General features: G+C 57.1%; 1 protein-coding gene across 4 annotated transcripts in view; it reads left to right on the forward strand.

Annotated features, from left to right (window-relative positions):
* CNTFR (ciliary neurotrophic factor receptor) overlaps positions 1 to 23,901 on the forward strand; it is a 293,745-nt gene that overhangs the window by 129,810 nt on the left and 140,034 nt on the right. The window contains exon 3 of one of the 4 annotated variants that reach the window (XM_059725338.1): positions 4,290 to 4,357. The exons of the other annotated variants lie outside the window; for them this stretch is intronic. The gene's annotated coding sequence lies outside the window, so the exon portion shown is untranslated. The remainder of the gene's footprint in view (positions 1 to 4,289; positions 4,358 to 23,901) is intronic. 4 annotated transcript variants of the gene reach the window in all.

Below are 23,901 nucleotides of genomic sequence, written 5' to 3' on the forward strand. Positions count from 1 at the left end.
CCTCTCTTTGTATTTGCTCCTCTTGTGCAAACGCTGCTCCTGCATCCTGTCCCCATGATCTAGGCCAGCCTGCAGCATGGTGCTGCAAGGCCATGGGAAGCCTCTGTGTGTGGCATGCAGTGGAAAGGGCAGGGAGCAGAAAGCAGAGCAGTAGACTGGACAGAGAGCAGAAAGCAGAGCAATAGATTGGCCAGGGAGTACAGGGCGGGAAGCAGAAAGCAGAGCAGAAGATTGGGCAGGGAGCACAGGGCAGGGAGCAGAAAGCAGAGCCATGGATTGAACAGGGAGCAAAGAACAGGGGGACAGAAAACAGCAGGGAATTGGGTAACAGATTGGGCAGGGTGCAAAGGACAAAGAGCGGAGAGCAGAGCATCAGACCAGGCAGGGAGTAGGAAGCAGAGCAGTGGATTGAGCAGGGGGCAAAAGACAGGGAGTGGAAAACAGGGAATCGAGCAGGGAGCAGAAAGCAGAGCAGCAGATTTGAGCAGGGAGCAGAAAGCAGAGCCACAGATGCAGCAAGGGAAGGGGATCAGAGTGGCACTTGGGGAGAGAACGGGGTAATTTGTGTCACACCTGGCAAAAAACTCTCCCCGTCCCACCAGTCTAGGACATCAAGGCCATGCGCATCCCTGTGCAAGTGCTGCAGCGATGAACCCCAGACACAAGCCGTGCGAGCAATTCAATATATTTCCAAGAGGCCCTGCCCCAGGCAGGAGCCCAACCCCAGTTGGCCATTGCAGGAGGCCAGCGCATTTCTTCCCAAGCTTTGAAAACTGGGCTGAGCATTTTCAAATGAAAAGGCAAAACCCTCCCTGTGCGGAGACCTGCTCCCTGCGGACAGGGGCACAGCCGGGAGCCCGCGGAGCCGGCTGCAGACTTGGCTACTGCTATTTATGCACACGATGCTCTGATGCTCCGTCGATGGGCAGCCGCCTCAAATCCAAGGAGAAAAAACATAGGATCATAGGGCTGGAAGGGACATCAGGGGGTCTCATCTAGTGCAACCCCCTGCTCCAAGCAGGACCAGCCCCAACTACATCATCCTGGCCAAGGTTTTGTCTACCCAGGTCTTCAACACCTCCAAGTACGGAGACTGCACCTCCTCTCTGGGGAGCCTGTTTTACTACCTTCCTAGTGAGAAAGGTTTTCCTAATACCCAACCTCAACTTCCCTTGCTGCAGCTTGAGTCCATTGCTCCTTCTGTCATCTGCCACCACTGAGACCAGCCCAGCTCCATCCTCTTTGCAAACCTCCAAGCTATTCAACCCCCCTCGGTCTCCTCTTCTGCAGACTCAGTCAGCCCAGTTCCCTCCTCCTCTCCTCACCAGTCCTGTCCCCCAGCCCCACAACCATTTTCATTGCCCTCCGTTGCACTCTCTCCAGTGTGTCCACAGCCTTTGTGTAGTGGGGGGCCCACAGCTGGACACCGGACTCCAGATGTGGCCTCCCTAGTGCTGAATAGAGGGGAAGAATCACTGCCCTCCATCTGTTGGCAATGCTCCTACCAATGCAGCTCAGGACACCGTTCGCCTTCTCAGCACCCAGGGCACATGGGACGTGCTTGCATGATGGGGCAGCACCAGGTGCTTGGCACAGAGCTAGAGAAGGCCTGGGCAAAGGTACACCACAGGTGGGACCTGCTTTGGTCTCCTAGCTCGGGCGTTCGTCTGTGAGTGGCTTGCTTGATTTCCCTCCCCAGAGCTTTCCGATGTGAAAAGTTTGGGGTGTCTCCTCCTCACCGCCCCGTCAGTTTGGAATGAAATATCTCTCCAGGTTTTCATTTTCCAGCCGATGCACATGACTCTCCCCAGCTCAGGGGCTAGTGATGGGTGACAGGTTATCAGGCAGGATGAATTGCTGTGCATCATCTCCCCTTATCTGAACATCATGTCTGCGCATTGCTACACCACCGGGTTTTCTCCAAAAGCCGGGAGCCAGTCGCTATCCTCTGCTTTCTTTGATTCATAGGTGCAAACACTAGGTTATCCACTGCATCGGAGCTGGAAACGCATGGCAACATGGTCATAAACCTGCCTGCTTTCCTCCTGCTTGATCTTAAACCGTATCCCACCATGGCCTGTATTGATTTTGGTAGTGTGGATGGTGGCTTGGCGCTGCATTAGCCTGAAGCCTCGTGTCTCATAGAAGGGGAGTGTTTTTATCCCAAAAACTCCACTTCCAGTTCACAAGTTAGACTCAGGACCTTGCAACTTAGTATATTTAATCATAGGGAGGCTTCTTGATTTGACAAGGAGAAGTTGTAGGAGTTAAAACTCCTCTGCTGCTGGAAGGAAGTGGGATTTTTAGTGCAGAAAATCGCTGTTGAGTGGCATTCACCTGGCAGAGGTGTCGATGCTCCGAGGGCAGGGCAGGGTCTGCAGCCCGACTCAGTAGGTGTGGGCAGGTGTCAGCAGTATGGGTGGAAGGGTGTCACCTGGTTTGGGTGGTTGTCACCCAATGCAAGAGGCTGAAAAAGTGCAAGGGAAAATATATGCTGACAGCTCGGGGGAAAGTCTCTGGCAGTGCGGATGCCTGGCTGTGAAGATGATGAAGCTTGTGCTTGCCATGCTCTGTGTGCCGTCTGCGTGAAGACTCAGTTCCAGGTCAGACAAGTGCACTTTGCACGCTCGTTACGTTTTATTTTATTATTTAATTGCACTTGTGTGCCCACCTGGGTCACAGCCCCCTGTGGGGGTTTCAGGGGGGGAGAGCCGGTGGCGGGGGTTGAAGACAAGGGCATGCTGGCTACCCAGGGCAGGAGACAAGCTGGCACATCACAGCCTTGCCTGGGGTTTCTGGAGCATCTATGAACCCCCATAGCAGCAGCAGGATGTTGGCGGCCGCGGTCCCCTGCGGCAGGGTCGGGTGAGAGTCATGGACGGTGATGGAGCTTGAGGCATGGATGAGGAGGAAGAGAGGATGCTGTGAAAGAGGAAGCATCTATCCACCCCTGTGCACACACCTGCTCGAGGGTGCTGGGCACTTTCTGAGCAGTGTCCCGGCTCTGTGCTTCCTTCCTTGACTGCTCCCTGGAAGCATGTCCATCAGGACCGTCGCCTGCGGAGCAAACACATGGCATTCCCCTGGACCGTGCTCTCCTGCCTCTGCTGCCCCAGACGGCCCCGGGGGACATGCCACATGTCCCCTAGGTCTCCACTGCACATCAGGTGCATGGAGCAAGAAGAGCTGGTTTTGTGGTGGGTCCATGCTCCGTGTCATCGCTTCCTAGGGTTGGAAAGGGCCTCGGGGGTCACCTGGCCCACCCCTCTGCAAGCCGGCTATCCCCAAACTATCCCCCCCGATGCTGATTGAGGACCTCTTAGAAACCTCCAGGGAAGGAGATTCCCCTCTACCCTAGGCACGTCCCTGGGGTCCCCAACCTCCCTGCTCTGACAACAAGGGGGTTCTTCCTGAGGTCCAGTCTGAGCCTTCTTGGCCACAATTTTGAAGCCTTTGCTTTGTGCCTGGTCCTCTGCAGCAAGAACATTTGTTCCCCTCCTCTCTGTGGCACCTTTCAGATATTGCATTGGTAGGAGCGCTGCCAGCAGATGCAGGGCAGTGATTAGAGTGACCCTCTATTCAGCACCGGGGAGGCCACATCTGGAGTCCGGTGTCCAGCTGTGGACCCCCACACCCCTTGGAAAATGCAGAGCCAGAACCGCACGCATGACTCTAGCAGAGACCTGATCGGTGCCGTCAGCTCCGCGACACCTGTGCCGGGGCTGCTACGGGCTTCCTCTGCACCGTGAAAGGCCTGAGTTGTCCATATTCATATTCTGGCTCATAAACTCCGGTAAATAGGTTTCAGCGCTGGCATGGTTTCTCGCCCTCCCTCGTGGCACCTCCTGTTTCGGCTGCCCCCACCTCCTGCTCTCCACCTCGCCTCATTACTTCCCGCCTGCCGGCCACTGCCTCTGGAGATGGCAGAATTTAATCAACATATTAGCTTATGCTCCTAATTAGCCAAGAGCAAGACGTCCAGCCACTAGGTCACAGTCTGTGCCCTGCAGGCAGGGGGAGAGGGGGCCACGCGGCATATCCCCGGGGCTCTGTCGGGGGCGTAGACCCGGCCCGGTGAGGGCTTCCCCGTGCCGTGAGCCCTCTCATGCAATGCAACAGCTTTGCTTTTCCTCAGTTTCCTTTTACCCAGGAGAGCTGCCTGTTGTAGCGGCACACGGCTTGCACCCAGCGGTAGTGACCTGCGGTCCTCACGTCGCTGTGAGGAGCTGTTCCAGGTGAGCCGGCTGCAGAGCCCCTGACGCGACGTCTGTCCTCGCTCCTCTCCGCAGGCACAGCTCCCGGCGTTTTCTCTTCTGGATTTAGCAGGCGGCTTTGACAGCGCTCTCTCTACAGACAGGTAGGTGGAAGAGAGCGTGCCTTCGAGGAACAAGACTGGCAGGGCTAGGCAGTGCAACAGCTGGACAGCTGCTGCCAGCACCGCCAGCTGTGTTGCTCTGAGCTGGGGGCTTATTAGCTCTCCTAAGATGATTAGGTTTGAGCTAAGTTGCTGTGGCCTGGGAGACTTGCAGGGCATGTGCATGCCTTGCAAAAAGTGCTTGAAGTATCTTGATGGATGATGCTGGTCCCTCCTTGGCCTGGGGAAGGAGAGTGCCTGCTTTTCAATCAAAGGTGGTTGGAGGACTCATAAAGAAATGCAAAACTCTACAACTCTTGGTTCAGAAATGATAGCTTTTATCAGACCAACTAAGAAATTGCAAAACAAAATTATCTTTCTTTGCAAGCTTTTGGGCACACACACCCTTCTTCAGGCAGAGGGAGAATTAAAGATGGTAAAAGTCCCCATAGGTAGAAAAATAAACTTCATTTTGCACAGAGGAAGCTGAAGGTGGATGCTGAAGAATTCATAGCACCTTTCCAAGGAGAAACCTACTGTTCCCATAGCCCACGAGATTCCTCCTCCTCATCCTTTCCCCTCCGATGCTGGACAGCCTTGCCGTAAAGTTGCTGCATTTCAGCTCGGCGGTGCATGCAGTGGTTGAACCCAGCTAGCCTCCAGCGCAGCCAGCGGCTCGGGGAAAGGGTGCCGTGCGAATGCAAGGTGGTCTATTGTCGCTGGCGGATTATGGATGTCTTCAAGCACCTGGTAACAAAGCACTTCAGCCACCTGCAGCAAAGCATCCGATCCGCTCTCCACCTCCGTCTCCAGACCTGGCAAACCACGGGAGATGAAGAAAGGAGCTGCCCTGCTTGACTGGCCCCTGGAAAACAAACCAGCCGCCGGGCTCGGGAGCAAGCAGCTCCGGCGTGGGGCAGGAGCAGTGATTCATTAGCACAGGGTTTCTCGGCTTCTTATTGACAGGACAAGGAGCAATGGGCTCAAGTTGCAGCAAGGGAAGTTGAGGTTGGAGATTAGGGGAAACTTTCTCACCAGCAGAGTAGTGAAACACTGGACCAGGCTCCCCAGAGAGGTGGTGCTTTCTCAGTCCTTTTTAACACCCGGGTAGACAAAGCCGTGGCTGGGATGATGGAGCTGGGGCTGGTCCTGCTTGGAGCAGGGGTTGGACTAGATGTGACCCCCTGAGCTCCCTTCACACCCTCATGGTGTGTGATTATTTGGGGGCTTCAAAGGGAAAACTTTTTTTTTTTCTCCAGGCTGCCTCTCTTACCTCTCCTCTTTGGCCGCAGCCTCTGAAGGAGACTGAGCTAGGGGCAAGGCCAGCAATTAGAGATCCGTCTCGTGACAGCAAGGGATTAGCTTTGTGGTGACTTAGATGCCTTTTCTTGAACGGGGACGATGTTTTAAAGACATCCCGGGTTGTCTCTCGATGGTACCGTCCGCTCCAGCCAGCATGAGAAGCGAGGTACATCCGATGCTAAGCCAGCAGCATCTCTTGGGGAGGGAGGGGTGCATTTGATTGCCCTTAGGGACTTATTAGGGTCTAGAGTTATGAGTATTTATCATGGCAGGAGCCCCATCGATGTCCAAAAACTCAGATTAGGCTCTTGGTCTGGGCTTCTCCCACAGTCTGTGTATCCGCGGGGAGTCTTCTCATTGACTTCCCTGGAGAGACGCAGAGCCCCTTGTCCGAACAAGCACTGGTGGGCTCCTCTCCGCCCCGTATGGCATCCAGGAGCCCATCCTACGGCGGAGTTGGCCTCGAGCAGTGCTTCAGCCTCTTCCCTGCATGTGGCTGCAGCATCGTTTTCCTGCACGGGGACCAGGCAGCACAGAGCGAGCCGTTGCTGTTAGTGCCGGCCCAGCTGGCATCCAGCGCGGAGTGAGATGCCCGGTAGCCTGGTGGCAGGACCCTCGTTCAAACTCTGCTCCAGGCAATATCGTCCCTGTCTGAACCAGCCCTGCCTGGCCTTTGACTGCACCGTGCTGTGCAACACCATCTCTGCCAGGGACCTAGGGCATCCGCACGCTCCTCTAGCGCTCGGCAGGGTTTCATGGGGAGCAGAAGTCAGTCCCTGAGCTGCCGCAGTGCCGGGACAGAGGGGCTGTTCCCTCCCGGCCCACCCAGGCTTCCTGCTCCCGAGCTGCTAATTCACCGTGGTTATAACCTGCTGTGACCGCCGGCTATTTCTGTCCCACTCCATCCACTCCCTGCTATGCTAGCCCCCGGCTTGACCCACCACCCCACCCCGCTCCTCCAGCTTTCAACCCTCCCTGCTTTGCGCTTCATTAAAACCAGGCTGCGATGGAGCAAATGCAGCGCTCCACTGCTGTGAGCCGGCGAGCCTCGCACGGAGACCCCCGGCACGCTGTCCCCTGCCCTCAGGACTGACTCCCGAGGTCCCTTCCAGCCCTAATTTTGCTATCATCCCGCATCTCCAGCGGATGCCGAGCGCCTGAAGAATCGCGGCTCGGGCGGGTGGACATGAGGCCGTCGCTTCTCCGATCGTAGGGACATGGACGGGATTTCTGGGAGCTCTCCAAGCTTCGTGCTTTGGATGCTTTCCCAGTGCTGTGTGTGGCTCTATATTACTCTAAATAATAATTACGAAATTACTCTATACTGGCCTTGCAAGGGCACTGTTGGACACCCCAGGCTGGACCCCCGGCTCGTGCTGTATCTGCCTGGGCCTTTTCTGGCCTCTCCGAGATGCACATTTTATATAACCACGCAGCCCCCATCCCAGCCCTGTTGTAACTACTTTCCCAGTGTCGAGCAGCTAATGCCCCCTAACAAACACGCTAATTTAAGAGCTGTTAAAGCCAGGGGCTAATGCAAGGTCACCGTCCGCACAAGCAGATGGCGTTTTGTCCTGGGTAATTGCATTTCCCCTGTATTTTTGGGTGAGAGGGAGTTTTTGCCTTTGATTTCTGCACAGCTGCTTCCAGCCAGCCCCTCTCCCTCGGCCTCGTCCCCTTCGCGCTGCCCTAACGGTGTCGGGAGCCAGGCCAGGAGACACGTTGCAGGGTCTGCCAGCGGGGTCCTGCCTCGCTTCCTGCTGCACCTTGGCAAAGTTTGAGCTGATTTGCAAACAAAAAATGAATGAAGAGGAGAAAAACCCTCCTCTCCAAGCCCCCGGGGACAGGCACGGCCAACTCCGGCTGCCTCGCACAGCAGCGATGTCTGCATCCAGGGGCCAGGGAGGATGCAGAGGTGCCAAGCAAAGCCACATCTCTTCCAGGGGAGCTAGAGCCGGCTCTGCATCAAGGTCCTCGGTGTCCTCCCTGGCTGTCCCAGCAAACGGGCTCCGGCCCTTCAGCTCCCCCTCGGCCTCCTCTCCGCGGCTGCTTTTCTTCCCCCGTCGCTTCTGGAGGCTTTCAAGCCGTGCCGTGTGCCCCGGCGCGGGGCGGGGGAGCAGGAGGCAGTTTTACGAGGGCAGCTGAGGTGGATGCTGAGGTCCGGGGGCCAGAGGCCAGGCCGGGTCAGCAGCAAGAGGCCTGTTTTATGCGGCTTGCCTTGCCGTAACGAATGCAGAGTTACGAGCTGAGCGGTGAGGACATCCAGAGGTGGCTGGAGCGGGTTTATTTTGGTACTACTGTAAAACCGAGGTGGCGGTGAAGGGAAGACAGTTGCCGGAGCATGTCACGGCTCGCGGTGGGAGGGGAGCGGGCGTGCGGGCGGGCGGCTCATTTCCCCCCACCCCGCCGGCCGCCTTGGGGAAGTTGTCCGTGCCACGTGGGGGCAGAGACCCGGCTCCCAGCCTTCGATCTCCACGCCATGCCCCAGCCGCCTGGAGACACCGGCAAGGTTAGCCCAGGCGCGCTCCCCTCCCTGTCCTCCCGGAGGCCGCGGCACCGGCCGGGCAAGCTCCTTGCAGCCAGAGACCCTTGCCCAGGGTCACCCCTGCCTGCTCGTTACTTGAGGGTGGTTTAGCAGGTCCATGCTCTGCCTTGCAGGGGCCCTGATTGCATCCTGCAGCCTGGGTAGCAATGGGCATAGCCACACTGCCCTCCTGAATGGATGCTTTCCAGCTGCTTGGGGGAGTGGGGGGCATAAGCTGCGGGTCCGGACTCAGCAGGGTGCTTATTAAGTGCATTTGGTATTAGCAGATGTTCCCAAGGGACCCAGCTTCTGCATGGCAGGGCTTGTTGTGCAAGCCTGTGGGCAGCTTCATGCCAGGGGCTGGGCACGAGCTGCCCTGCTGTGCCTCAGCGGCCAAGAGGAACGACGTGTGCAGGGCATTGGGACCCGTGTCAGTGCTTGGGCAGGCTGAGCCGGGCAGGACAGTCCAGGAGGAGTTTTCTGGGGGGTCTGGCATGGCAGGGAGACGCCTTCCCCATGGTTTCCCCTCGCCTGCTGCTGCTCTGCATCTCACTGTGGGCACTCCCAGCTCATGCACGGGGCCCTTTGCAAAACCATGGGGCCCTTTCCTTGCAGGGGTTGGGCTAGAGGGGACCTCCGGAGGGGCTCCTGGCTGCATTGGGATGCCATGACCCAGGCCTGGTTGTGGGTCCAGGCACCTGGGAACTGGAAACTGCCGGGCTGGTACAGTGCCATGGGATGAAGCAAAATCAGAGGGAGTTTGGGGAGTGGAGGGGAGGGTGCCCTACACCCTGGCAAGCGATGCCGTGACTCTCAGGCTGTGACAGGCTGGCAGCAGTGGGGAGTGTATACAACAGCCGTGCCCCGGGAGCTGCTGAAAGCCTCTTGGGTGCCCGTGCTACCCGTGAGATGTGAGCGTGACCCGTGCTGGGGTCCGGCACGCAGCAAGCCCATACCTCCCCGGGTGGCTTTGGAGTGGATTCAGCCCTGGTCACATCCAGCTGGGAGAAACGTGCATGTCCTGTCCCCCATGGGCTGTGAAGAGCCTTGCATTGGAAACAGGAGTCCTGGCCTCTGGCTGGACCTGGACTCGTGGTCAGACCAGGTTCCCTTGCAGCCGAGCCTCCAACCCTGCTAGCAGCGCTGGGTACCGGTGCTGAGCTCCCAGGCACCTCTATGTGAGCAATAGGGTCTAGGAGGGCCTGGCCAGTGATTTTGGTGGGAGGGGAGTGAGGAAACCTGTCCCCCCATCCTGGAGCACCCATATCACCCCAGGAGCCGGGGCAGGGGGTGCATTCCCTCTGTTCATGCAGTAGGTGAAGGCCAGGATGCGTGCAGCTCGCCCGTTTGGACATAGCAGTGCCGTGATAATGTCAGAAATGATCCCAGGTGCTTGCATTAGCTCCTGATAGCTCAGGCCCTGAATACCGCTCGTGCTTCGTCCCGCGCAGCTGCACCCCGGTCTGGTAAGGCAGCCTCCGTGCCCTTTGCAAACGCTCCAGGGTGTCAGCTTCCTCTCCATCCTCCTGGACAAGGCTTGGGCTGCAGACAGCAGCACCCCTACATGCCAAGCTCTGATGACGCAGAGGCAGGGGCTTGCCAGGTTGCTGGTGGAGGGCTGGATTGAGCCTTACAGACTCTGTTTTGGGGTGCCGCGAGAGTATCAAGTGCACGTTTGGCCTGGGAAGACCCCGTGCCTCTGCCCATGTGCACAGGGGCTGCACGGGCTGAGAGGACGGTCATTCCCACCCCGGGCTGGCCCGCTTCGGAGGGCAGGTATGGAGGGACCAGGCCTACACACCCCCCAACTCGGGGCACAGCTCACCCCAGTGCAGATGGAGCCAGGGCAGGTCCCGCCGGCCGGGAGGATGGCCCACGCGTCTTCCCTGCCGACCCGATCCTGCTCTACATGTCCCTCTGCAGCCCCTGACCCGGCGGCCTGCCTAATGCATAGGCTTCAAAACAACCTGATCTTCCTTGATGGAAAAAGCAAATGCAGGAGCAATTTGGGGCTGTGATTTTTCCAAGCAGGGCTGTGCCAGAGCAAGGGGAGGATTTTGGAAACCGAACATTTTAGTGCTTCAATCTGGGACTTTTTTGCTTTTCCTGCTCAGTTGGGCTAGGACAGCGTGTGACTATGACACATTTGGATGTGAACGCCGCGATGTTTTTCTCTCTGCCCTGGGGCTTTCTGCTTTTTAAGGGGCATTTGGGAGTTCATAAAATCTCCTGCCCACACGCTTTCCCCGAAGCAGCACGCCTGGGTTATCTGCAGAATTGGGCAGCTGGGAAAGGGGCTGCAATCAAACCATCAGACCCGGTCTGAACGTGGAGCCAGCCCAAATCGAACCCGCGCCCGAGTTCCTGAAGAGTTTGGAACAGGTTCGTGTTTTCCATCGTTCTCCCGTTAACGTTCACTTTCGTGCCTGCAGACCGGAAACCGCGGTGCCAAAATGCAGCGGGAGAGAGCTGTTCCTGTAATAACTCCAGGCCAAGTGCATGCAGGAGGGACCCGGGGCAGCACGAACAGGGCTTCTTCTTGTAAGGTTTCCATCCTTGGCTTGGCATCTGCACCGTGCCCTGGCTGCAGTGCAGGTGTCCTCTGTCTGATCCGTGCATCCCCTGGTTTCTCTGTCTGCTTTTTACACCTTGTATTCACCACTCAAACTTTGCAAGTCTTTCCTGTTAGCCTGACGTCCGTGGCGTGTCTCTGAAGGCAACGGGGCGGCCCCTTGTAGACAGGGAGCGGGGTGAGCCCTGCCATATGCCGGTCCGGACAGAGGTCACCGCTGAATGACCTTGAGGCTCTGAGCGTGGTCCAGGGGCTCCAGGGACCAGCATGGGGGGAGGAGGGATGGATCCCTTTGCTTCCCATTTCTGGTGCCTTGCTGCAAACTTTCCTTTTCCCCCATGTGCCTCTGCACTATTTTCTCTCTCCCTCCCTCCCTCTCTCCCTAATAGCCTTCACGCAGCTGGTTCAGGGCCACCCTCGCCCAGAAAGCGCCAGTGACTCCTCTCCATGCTGCCAATGAGGCAGCTCGAAGGCATGGCCAAGGGGGGTGAATCCGAGTCCCGTGCCCCAAGCAAAGATCTGAAGCGCCCATGATGTGGGCGCTTCTCTCTCCTGTGACCCCACGGCCGCTAACCTCCCCGTGGCCTTCCCCATGCCTGGTGCTGTGTCCCTGCAGAGATTGGCGGTAGCTGGCACAGCTTGGGGGAGCTACCTCCAGGCCAAATTGGAGGTGACTCTAAGGACTTTGGTCAAGTTACTTCCACTGACTGCAGAGCCCCGTGGGAGGAGAATTTGACCCCTGCCCGGCCTGCTTCTGCCCTCAGGTTTTGCTTTCCCAGTGCCTGTGGCTTTCAGTGGGTATCAGAGGGCAGGACTGGCACGCTGGCATTAGCCCAGGTGATGGGAGAGGTAGGGAGCAACAGTGCCCTGGCAGCCAGGAAAGGCCTCTTTGTCTTGGGGCTCCCTGGTATTCACTCCCTGCCTGTGGAAGAGCTTAGCCAAAAAAAAACCCAACCCCTGACAAGTTATTTAGCACTTCAATGGCAGAAAACAGGCTGGTCCCAGCCCTGCAGGCATCGCACTCGCAGCAGGGAGCTCAGGCTTCACAGAAGAGAGCTACTTTGAGTAAAAGGGGGAAAAAGCAGCAGTGAAGGACAGCGACTTGCAGGGTCCTTGTAACTGAGCCCCTCGGACCCCCCGAGTGTGGTTGGGGGTCTCTCCTGTATCGTGCACTCCAGGGAGCCCAGCGTGGGTGCTTTCCTCCTGGGTGTTTCCCAGCTTTGCAACCTCAGCACATCAAAATTCACGGCTCCTCTTCCCCTCCCGCGTCTTTTCCGAGAGCCAGCGTCTCAGCCAGCCCCGATCCCCTGCGCTATTAGTATGCTGTACTTTGCACTGGCTTTTATCACTGCTGGAACAGATGGCTGGGCTTGGACGCGTGCCCTTTGTTTTCAGATAGACCAGTTAATTTGGTGGCAGTTGAGAGGACAGGTACAAGCCAAGGGAAACGAGCCGTTGCAGGGCTCTGAAAGGGAGACGGGACCCAGCCATGGCAGCGCGCGGGCTGCACAGGTGTGTAAAAACCTTCTCCCCCCACCCCACCGCAGCCTCCAATGTGGGACCCGAGTGCAGGCAGCATCCACGGAGCCAAGGGCTGTTTATAGGCAGGGTGGATGGAGAAGTTCCCTCCCAGGGACGTGCCCGCTCTGTGTTGGTGATGGGAGGCCTGGCATCCGTCCACGGGGCCGGTGCCAAAGGCCAGGCTACCGGTGGTTCAATGCACAGGTTTCTCTAATGTGATTGCTGCCGCGATATCTGAGCCAGAAGGGCCGGGCTGAGCACCTTTCATGTCTTTGTTCTCTCTTCCTCGCAGCGTGTGCCTTCTCTCCGGAGGGTGCTTTGGTTTTGTCACTCATTTGTTTCTAACGGGCACCTTGCTGCGCGTTTAGGTGAAAGCAAAGTTTAGGTGAAAGCCAAGAAATGTGCATTGAGCTTGAAGCAGAAGGTTTGGGCTGGGCCCTAGTCCCCAGGGGAGTTCGTCACGTGCTCTCGGACCAGCCCCATCTCCCCTGTGGATGAACTGGAGCGTTACTGGGAGTCCAGCTGGGTTGGAGGTGTGGAGTAGTCAGTGGCCGTCTTCCCTCTGGAGCTTGAAGGGATCATTTAAATAGCCTGGTCCCGGCTTTTGGAGCACCTTGATGGCAGAGCGCGCGGCCTTGACCTTGATGAAGCGCTCCCTGGGAGCCAGGGTAAGGGACGGAGGACAGGTTTGATGTGCTTCCACTAGACAGTTACTGAAGAGCTGCTCCAAAGCTTTCTGTCCCGGCTGGAGTTGTCCAGATGTGGAGAGCTCTGCCCAGGTGTATCGCATTGCCGTAGTCCAGCCAAGAGGATGCAGGTGTGAAAAGCCGAGGCCAAGCTCCCAGCTGCCAGGTTGTCCTAGCCCATCACGGGTGATGCTACGTGAAGGCTCAGCCCAGGAGAGGGCACGTCTGCATGGCGGGAGGCATGGCTTCTGGTTCCCAAGGAGCACATACCCTGCACACAAGGGGTGTGTAGGCCCTCCCGTGCACCTCCACTCCTGCGCACACGGGATGGGTAGACCTCAGTGTGCACCTTCATGGCCGTGGTCCTCTCTGCAGGGCCCGGCCTGGAGCCGTATAGACATGCACAAGAGCTTCCTAGCCCGGGGGCAGCCCTGTCCAACGGTGGGGGTAAGCCATCAGGCCAGGGTGCAAGCCCTTTGCAGCGCTTCCAGCATCCTCTCCGTCTTGCTGGGGTTCGGGTCCACCCAGCCACTCCTCATGCATGGGCTGATCTGACCCAAGTGCTGGGTGGTGTTGGGGTCGGCATTGCCGTGATCTGAATAGTGCCAACACAGGGCTCCTTGTCATCTCACTGGCTACCTACAGCACCGCTTCTCCACCAGTTTAGACTCGGGGTGCCCCTCCAGACGGTTCCAAAATGTAGGCGCACCCCATTTAAAAATAGCTATAAATCTATGGAGACTATCATAATATAACCAGGATAATGCTATGATTAATGATGGTGTAATTCATTGGGTCACAGGTCACAGAGAAGTCAGGCTGGAAGGGGCCTGCCCCTGTGCTCAGGCTCAGACTGACGCTGCATTGAGGGGATTTTGCCCCCTGGTCAGACTGGTGCAGACTGGGGGGGGTTTGTCTTCCTTTGTAGTGGGGGCACGGCCCTGCCTGGGGTCTCTGGAGCATCAATTCGCTCCCTTTGCAGGAGCAGGACATTAGCTACCGCAGCCCCTGCTTTCCCTGGGGCAGGGTCGGGGGTGACGCCTGGGGCTGTGTCAGGGGTGAGGGTAGTTTTGCTCGGAGGTTGGACAAAGGATGTGTCTGGGATGATTTGCACAGGGCTGATCCTGCTTCAGGCAGGGCTTGGACTGGATGTGACCTCTGCAGCTCCCTTCCCACCCCACATCACTCTATGATTCAAGGCACTTGGGTTTTCTTCCTGGCTCTGCCACTGCCCTGCTGCACGACCTCAAGCGAATCTCTTCTCCTCCCTATGCCTCAGTTTCCCCTGCCACGCACCGGTCTGTTTTGTGCATGGGTCCGTCCCAGTCTGCAGATGTACAGCTCCTGGCACAGTGAATATGGCTCGGAGGCAACCCAAGGAGGGGTGCAGTAGGCAGAGTCTCTCTCCTGCCTTGCAATAGTTTCTTCAGCATCTTCCGCATGAGTTGTTGTCTTCTCACTAAATGATTTCAGGGGCAAAAAATAAAGCAGAAGTTAAAAAAACAACTTTGAAAAGCAGTGAGTGTGTCAATTTGAAGTGGCCCCTGTCACCCCTGGGCACCAGGGAAGGAAGCACTGGGGGTGGCGCGGACCGGGGGTGTTTAGATGGGTTGAAAGGAGCCCCTTGAGGTGGCAGTGGCTCCAACCCGGCTGGTAGGGCTCCCTGAAGCACACGCCAGGACCGCGGCAATGCTCCTTTTTTCTCTTCTCCCTTTAGGCAACAACATGGGGTTTAGTGTGCTGGGCCGCAGCTCTGGGCCATTAATGGGCACTTCTCAGGACTCCTGCATAAAGACACAAATAGTGGAAGGTTTTATTTTTTTCCCTTCCTGACTCCCAAAGAGAAAAAGAGATGACACTTGATGGGTTCAAATTCTCTGGTAGTTGCTCCTCCTGCCCCCAACACACACCTTTGCACCCACACGCACATCCCCACTCCCACACGCACACCCTCGTGTCCTGCTGCTAGCAACAGAAGAGCAGGGGCAGAGGAGGAGTGGCAGCAATAAGACTCCAGTGACAGAAAATCACAGAAAATGAGGGTTGGAAGGGACCCCAGGAGGTCACATCTATCCAACCCCTGCTCCAAGCAGGACCAGCCCCAACTGCATCATCCCAGCCAAGATGTTTAGTCTGAGGAGGTCCAGACGTGGCTCTATCAAGCATCCAAACCTCTAGAGGCATATCCAAACCTCCAGACCTTTGGCACAGACACGTATCCCTCTTCATCGTTTTCGAAGGGGAGGAGAGGCTGCCGGTGGGGAGCGAGCACCAGCTGTCCCGACGTAACCGCTGCAGCGATCCTGGTGTGACACACGGTTGTTAAATCCCTGTAACGTCCTCGGCCCTGAATGCAACAGTGTTAACATCGCAGGAGTTTTGCAACACTTGTGTCCCTGCAGACCCGCGGATGTTACAGTTGCCTCCTAACAGCTTGTGTCGGTATTGCTGGAAATCGGAGCAGCTGCTACCTCTATCTCCAGCCCTTAGGAAATTCGGTTTGCCGCTGCGGTACCCGTGACAGTGTTTACTAGGGGCGGAAGAAAATCTTCTGTGAATGCTGCTTTTTGATGAAAGATTGAGGTTTGGCTTAAATGAGGTTGTTTTTTTTGTTTTTTGTTTTTTTTTTTGTGAAAGCATCTGCTTCCTTGCAGGAAATTCTGATATTTTTGTCATAAAAGCAAACGCTCCAGAAGAAGAAGAAGAAGAAAAAGAAAAAAAAAAGCTTCTGATTTTTTGGCTGAAACAAACAAGCAGAAAAAGTCAATATTTTCCATGGAAAATTTCAACACAAGTGTGTGGGGGTGGGGTGGGGTGGGGTGGGGGGAGGATAGCTGATTTTTGCCTAAGTTTTCGATGAGGAAGGGTTTTGGAGGGGGCGCCCGTACATGGGGGCTGTGGAGGCTTGCGTGGGGAAGAGGGGCTGTGCGGTTGTAGCCTTCGGGGGGTGGGGGAGCTGGTTGTGTCGGAGCCTCTTTGTGTGGTTTTGGAGTAGATATATAATCTTCTGCCAGGTGTGGAAGCTGAGAGATCCCAGGACTTGCCTCGAGTCACTGAGGGAGTCTGCGGTGCAGCCAGGAGCCGAAGCAATTGGCCTCCTTTTCTCCACCCCGTCGTCTGCCTTGTCCGGTCGGACCGGCAGCTCTCGATGTGCCCCGCAACGGGGCCGTACACCTCTCGTGGTCTCGGGCCAGGGGTGTCGGTAGGGCTAGCAAGAGCCACGGCTGCAACGGGTGCTGAGCTGGAGAGCGGCAAGCGCTGGGCGGGCGGGCGGCCGAGGAGCGCCAGGGAAGATGACGACTAGCCGCAGCGCGAGGGAAATGTCAGCGGATGTTGCATGATCTGGAAAGGCCAAGCTGCAGCTCGCCTCCCTGCCTGCTTAGCTGTGCACCATCCGATGCATGCAGCAAGGTCACGGCTGCTCTGTGTCTGCTGGTGTGGGCCTGCAAGGTCCTCCCGGCCCTGCCACCCTCAAGGTGCTCGGGGCCAGCCAGAGCCCCCTCCTCGCTCCTCTATCTAAGAGACCGCGCCAGGCCAGGCCCCGCTCCAAGGGGAGGCATTTCCATCCCGTTTGCTCTGCGCTCAGCCCTTGCAAATCCGCCCCTGGCAAGAGCAGCACGGGGCAGTGGAGGGTGGCGTGCCCAGCTGCTCCGCGCGGCCGCAGCAGATGTGCACGGCTGTCACACGGGAGGATGTCTGCTGGAGAGGCGAGGGGGCTGCCAGCATTGCTGAGGGGGCAACCGATGTCTTTTGCCCTCCTCTCCTTGCACGGGCGGGCACGAAGCCAGCCAAGCAGAGCTTCCAAGCTGAGCTCAGCCTCTCTGCTCTCCCATCCCTCTTGTTCCCAGCTGCCACGTGGCCCTGCCCAGACCAGGCGGGGCGGCTGCTCCTAATTCTCCCACCATTAATCAAGGCCAAATTAAGACCCAGAAGTAAGCGGCAGCCCCATAAAGCTGGGGAAAGCCCCATGGTGCCCCATTCTTGTCGCCACGGGATGGGCTTCGTGCCAGCCCTTGGTTTATTAGGGCAAATTAATCAGTTTGTAGAGTGCAAAATGCTACCAGAAGGGTAGCGAGATTGTGCGTAAACCCCGCTCGGCCCCCAGAATGAGATCTCCTTGTCTAAAGGCAGCAGCAGACGGCGCTGCTCCCCCATCTCCGGGACCTGGCGCGATGGCTTTGCAATGCAGCCGAACCTACAGGTCCCCCGCCAGCTCCCAGCTCCTGCTGCTTGCTGGCTGCTCGCATGGGGCTGGCTCCTCCTCCTCGTCTCCAGCTGCTAGGATGCATTAAAAGGAGCTAAAAATACTCCAAGGGCTTTGGTAATGTGGCTTCTCCACAGAGGTGACTGCGGCAAGGAGAGTCAGGCTGGGCCCGGGGGGTGGTGGCACCCCTTGGGAGGGGAAATGCAGGGTGAACTGGAAGGGGAGGATGGGGAGCAAGAAAGTTGGATCTAGCTCATTCAATCAGGGCATGCAAAGCAAGCGATGTGACCTCCATGTGGGTCACGAAGATGAACCAACATGAGTTTGGACCTTAAAGTGGCCCACGCAAGGTTGGAAAGGCCCAGATATCTCCATCGATGGCACCAAGGAGGATGGTGACCAGTTGTCCTCATCTCTGTGCAGGGCCAGGACAAGAAGCAATGGTTTTGAATGGAGTTGGTTGGACGTTTGGAAGAGGCTGTGACATCTCCATCCTTGGCGGTGTTCAAAGGCAGGTCCGACAGACCCTTGGCTGGCCTGGTTCAGACAGGGTGCAGAGATGGAGGATGGACTAGATAAGACCTCCCTGGTCTCTGTGATCCTGCTTGCAGCCATGCATCACCTCTCCTGGTACAAGCCCAGGGCCTGCCTGGCTACAGGCTGCAGAACAGATTCAGTGCTGCCGTCACGTAGGCTCAGGGGGCCTGATTCAGAAGCTAGGAACAGATGTTGCCTTCATCCCTGGTTGGGTTGTGCCTGTCTTTGTCCTAGAACAGAAATACCCCAGGCTCGGCATGTACACTCTCCCGGTTCTCTGCACGCGTGAGCAGGAGGCGTCAGTCCGTGCCGCGGGAGTCTGTCCATCAGAGGTGGACTCCCCACCTGTCCAGCTACCTGCAGGCGATTGCACTTGAGACTCCAGTGCATCTGCCAGCAGATCTCAGGATGCCGCCAAAGGAGGGGTACAGCCAGATGGAGCCTGCCCACCTGGAGCTGCTGCCTGTTGTGCCAGCAGCCTGGCACGGGATGCTTCGGGGGCTGATGTTTCCAGCGCTGGGGGTACGCTTGGCTGAGTCGGTGCCTGGCATTCAGAGCTGTGCAGCCGGCCAGGCCCCTGGCACGTGCAGATCCAGGGCTTTTACCTTCTGTGCCTCCCAGTGGCATCAGGGAGCCTCCACTGGGACTTTCTCTTGCTGGCAAGGGGGTGGGGGGAGTGGGTCCATGAAGCAGCCCCAGCGAGCAAGTTGCGAGCATCTCCTACTGCCGCAGAGGTCGTGTGCAGCCCGTTCGCCCTTCCCAGGCTGCTGCATGGATCCCAGCACTGGGGCCTGCTGTAAATGGCCGTATCCTGCTGGGAGCTGGGGGGGCCGTCTGGGCTTCTGCAGCCAGCCTGTTTTATATGGAAGGCGTCTGCTCTCCTGGCCAGCGCCTGCTCCCCTTTTATTTAGGTCTAAATGGATGCCATATGGCTAACGAGCCCGTAGCCATGTTCCCGATTAAAAGACAATCCTCTCTGCATGACTGATATGGCACCGTCGATGATGGAGCTATAAATGATCCGGGGGCTGTTGTTTGCATTCGCTCTCCTGGCTTGGCATGCGAGGGCTGCCTGCGGTTCTTGGTTGCCCTGTGCCTTGCTGGGTTAGGAGGCACTCCTGGCTCCGGGGTGGATCTCCCCGGAGCATCGGGGACCGGTGGGTGCCTCCACACTGCACACCGGAGACCAAGGTTTTGAGAGCACGCACTGGGGTATTTCTGGGACTGCAGCAAGAGAGATGGGGACAGCGTAGGCATGCCCTTCATGGGTGTTTGGCCCCTAAAGCCCCCTGCATGCTTACGAGGTGGAAGAGATGCTGAACGTGGAGCAGGACCCCCATTGTGGGGCAATAGGGGGGCTGTCAGGTGCTGCAGCTCTCTGCTTTGCAATAGTGCAGAGGCGCTGGAGGCCACGGGGAGAGGCAGATTCCAGCCAAGAAGCTGCGACACCCCATTCAGAGCAGGGCAAGACTCATCCATCAAAGCCACGATGGCCGGTCCTCATCCCTGCTGCTCCCCGAGGAGAAAAAGGGGGTTTCCAAGCGTGGGGTCATGTCCTGTCCACATGCCTGTTCCTGGCAAAGTCTCTCTAGAGGTGCCTTTGCTCCGAGGGGGGTTTCTGTGCATGCCCAGGGGGGCATCACCCCAGGTCCTGTCGTTCACATCACAGCCCCAGGCAATGCAAACATCACTGCCAGGCTGCCTACGTGACGTGCATCCCCTCGCAGGCTCCTGGTTGTGATAGGGAGCAGCTGCATTTAGGGGGAGTTTCACTGCTTCCCTTGCGTCCTCCCCTGCCCTGTCCTCATTGCCTTTTCTGCGGAGCCTGCCAGTGTGACCCTGGGGCTGGCACTGCAGGGACCCGAGCTCTGGGCCCGGTTCTGCCGGGTAGGTCAGGTCACCCCCTCGGTGCATCAATGCATGAAGTGCAGTGGATGACACCGGCCTCCTTGGTAGAGTGTTTTAGGAGCCAGGAGGTGGTGAGTCCTTGTGCCCAAGGGTTTGTTGGTCCTGGGATGGGGCTGGGGCTTACTTTGATGCCTGGCCTGAGCCAGGAGAGTCGTATGATTGTCCTCCTACTCCCGTAGCACTGTGCACCACACATGCCCCTTGCATCCAGTTGTGCCAAACTTTGGAGCTGGGGCTTGGGGGTGTACGGAGAGAGCTGCCTCTTTGGGGCTGGGGGTGCACAGAGAGCTGCCAGCCTCCAAGACCAGACCAGCAGATGCAGACAGACCAGCAGAGAGGCATCTTGCCCTCACTACTGGGTTTTCTATAGCAGGGATGGGCTGACCATGGCAAGCTTCGTCGGCTGGATCTGGGCGTATTTGGAGCTGCCAGGGCCGGGAGCAAGGGGAGGTAGCTCCTTGTCTCCCACCCGCAGCGCTGAGCTGTAGCTGCTCTCCGGGTCCCAGGCCCCCTCAATGCACATGTGAAACTGAGAGCAGCACAGGCGGGTGGGGGGATCTTTCTGCCATATGCGTTGGCTCAATGGCAGCTTGTAAAACACTCCCTGGCTGATGTGCAGGTTGTGCCGAGGAGAGGCTGGGAACAGGGCGGGAGAGGGGCCAGGGCTGCTCTTGGAAGGCTGAATGCAAGCTCTGGGAGCCATGCTGGGTGGGATTTGGGGTAAAGGGGGCTTCAATCCCCTGCCTCAGGGACCCACTCTTCAGAGCCACCCTTCTTGGTGGTGTTGCTCAGCAGTAGTGGGACCAGCATCCCCAGGGGTCATCCCATCTACCTCCCTGCAAGTTGGCTGCATTCCCTCTGCACCAGCGGGTGCCCAGGTCTATCTCAGCAGGTGCTGAATCCAACCCCAGCTCCCTGGGCAGCTCCTGAGATATCCCAGCAAAGCGCACTTGGTCCCTGAGTCTCCCCTGGGTTGACCTCAGGTCCTCCTCCTCTTTCCGAAGACCCTTTTCATATATAGCTACCAGTTCTCCTGTCCCTCCTTACCCTCCAGCCTGCCATCCCTGAACCCAGCCCAGCGCCCTTCATCTTCATGCCCCGCTCCTGCTGCCCAAACCTGTTGTCGTCTCTGGCTAGTCTGACATGAGTACCCAGGGCAAAGATCAGGCTCAGACCTGGCCGAAAGAGTTAATTGCCTTTCCTTGCTTGCATGCAGCAGGGTCTTCTGCAAAGTGCTGCTGATGGCAGCGAGGAGGGTTGTCAGCCAGCGGTAGAAGGGAGCAGGCCGGCGGAGGGAGGGGGAACGCTTGCAGGGTTGTCGCTGTGTTGTAGTGCTCAGAGGGTAAGTTAGTCTCAGCTTACATAAAATCCTAAATAATAAGGGTTGGAAGGGAGCTCAGGAGGTCACATCTAGTCCATCCCCCTGCTCCAAGCAGGACCAGCCCCAGCTACATCATCCCGGCCAAGGCTTTGTCTACCTGGGTATTGAAAACCTCCAAGGATGGAGAGTCCACCACCTCTCAGTAGCAAGTCAGTAGCCGAGTCATGAAGAAAACCAGGTGTCCTGGGGTCCCAGCCCAGTTGGGCTATTTCCAACAAGATGCCAGGGTTTCTCTCACTCACTCTCTTGTCTTACCAGCTGCCAGGGAGGTTTCTATTGAACACTGTCTTGGAGCACTGGATCTGGGCCCTGAGCTCCTAGGTATGGCCTGCACCTCTCTTCCTCAGGGAAGGCTGCCCCGTTGATCCTGTGCATGCTTGTAGCCTTATCCCGATGCATCTGCTTCTGCGAGGGAGCACTACAGCTGCAGCACCCTTACCCATCTTGCAAGAACAGGGCTAGGATCCACAATGACCTGGATTAACTGGAGAAACAGTCCCAGATCAACCAGATGAGATTCAACAAAGACACGTTTTATGAAGGGTTTGCATGATGGATGTGTCTGGGTGGGGTGGACAGGGCTGATCCTACCTCAGGCAGGGGTTGGACTAAATGTGACTTCTGCAGGTCCCTGCCAGCCCCACGTCTTTTGAGCTGTATGACACAAGCAAAGCGCCATACTTGGGAAGAAATACCGGCATGCACAAATAGCCTGGGGAATGACTGGCTAGGCTGCAGTGCCGCAGAGAAGGACCTGGGAGTGATAGTCGACCATAAGCCAACCTCCCTTGTTGCAAACAAAGCCAAAAACCAGGCGTTATATAAACAGGAGGTCACTTGCAAATCAAGGCAGTGATTCTTCCTCTCTCCTCAGCACTGGGGAGGCCTCGCTTGGAGTCCTGCATCCAGGGTTGGACACTTGAAGAAGGATGGGGACAGTTTGGAGAGGGTCCAGTGCAGAGTGACAAAATAATGAAGTGTCTTGGAGGAAAGGATGAAAGAGCTGGGGTTATTTAGCTTGGAGAAGACAAGAGTGAGGGGGGATTTGATCACAGTCTTCAAATCCCTAAAGGGCGATGACAGAGGATGGAGACGGGCTATTCTCCGTGGCCGTAGGGGACAGGACTAGGAGCAACAACCTCAAGCTGCAGCAGGGGAAACTGAGTTTGGAGAGTAGGAGGCACTTTCTGACGCCGGTGAAGCACTGGAATAGGCACTGAGCAAAGTGGTGCCTGTGATGAGAAAACTCAATCCCTGGAAGTTTTCAAGCACAGGCTGGACAGACCCTTGGCTGGGATGGTTTAGTCAGGGCTGATCCTCTGCTGAGCAGGAAGCTGGACTAAATGTGACCTCATGAGGTCCCTTCCAGCGCAGCTTTCCTGTGATCCAGGTTTGCTTTTCTTGGAGAGAAGGGAGCAATTGAGGTGGGGGTGGAGGAAACAACTTACCTGCTTGGATGGATAAGGGATATTCCAGTCACTTAGACCCAGGCCCTCAAAGGCAGCCAGGCTCCTGACTCACCCTGAGGCCACGGAGATGGGCTCTGCTCCCAGCTGCCCCCGTCACAGCACAGAGCCCCAGGGCAGAGTGGCACTCGTGGTGCATGGGTAAAGCTCCTGGGGCAATGCCCTGGGTGCTATGGGGTTGGGCACGAGGTTCCCTTTCCTGGGTTTCCCTTTTCATTCCTCCCCACAGAGGGGTCACAATGGACAAGAAGCTGAATATAAGCCAGCAGTGTGCCCTTGTTGCCCAGAAGGCTACCAGCGTCCTGGGCTGCATCGGTAGGAGCGCTGCCAGCAGATGGAGGGCAGTGATTCTTCCCTCTATTCAGCACTGGGGAGACCACATCTGGAGTCCGGTGTCCAGCTGTGGGCCCCCCGTGGTGGGCTAGTTAGGGGCGCTCCTGCACTGAGCCACCTACCTCACTGCACCTGACCACCTTCCAGGCTCCGAGTGCCTCCCTGGGAGCACCGCACCTTCAGCCAGCCCCCTTCCTGGAGCACACCTGCAAGCCTGGGGGTAGTGCTGCCACCACCCAGGGTCTGGACTGTTCTTGGCCCTGTGACCCTGTGAAACACAGGCCTAGTAGTCCTAGAGAGTACTCTACCCACTGCAAGAACTTAGTCTGAAGCACAAGTAGTGATCTCCCTTAGTCAGCCGAACCAAGGGGACCCCCAGACATAATCTAGATGTTCTCCCAATAAGTCTCCCATGCTAGGTACAAAGGAGAACTTTATTGGTTACAAGGAATAGGTTTGGAATAGGGAACAGGGTAGAGCAATATCAGAGAAATCCCTTAGAGCATACAGTGGCATGGTAGCCTTTGATCATGCATCTGAGTTACTGCAAGCTATATATCTAGTTAGATCTCAGGTAGCTTACTCACAAGTATCATCCAGAGGCTGATAGAGCTTCCCTCTGGAGGCAAGCAGTTTGTAGTGTGTCCATGTGTTTCAAGAGAGAGAGATAGAGAGCTGAGTTGCTCTGTGTCTTCATCCTGGCTGCCCTCCAACCCTCCCCCCGGGCACTCATTGACTTATATAGACCTTATGACCTCGCTCTGTGGGTCCCATAGACTAGCTGAAGTTGGCTACAAGCCAATCAATTGGCAGTGCATCACTGGTTGCTGGGTAGATTGATGGGGGCTCCAGCCCCTCTCCGTTATGACACTGCTTAGAACAATAGGTAGTTTGTTCCAGTCTACAATAGGTAGACTGGCCCTCACCCAGGTGTATGAGGCCAGTCACATAGGCAAAGGGGCCTCTTACTTACTTCAATGATCTGCTTAGCCACTAGAGAGATAGACAGGTGAGGAAGGAGAGAGAGGAAAAACAACAAAAACTAATGAAGGAGACCTGGAAGAGGCTGGGATGGAAGTCCTCCACACCCCCCACTACAGAAAGCATGTGGAC

The sequence above is a fragment of the Alligator mississippiensis genome, chromosome 3, assembly GCF_030867095.1.
Source record: "Alligator mississippiensis isolate rAllMis1 chromosome 3, rAllMis1, whole genome shotgun sequence".
Lineage (NCBI taxonomy): Eukaryota > Metazoa > Chordata > Crocodylia > Alligatoridae > Alligator > Alligator mississippiensis.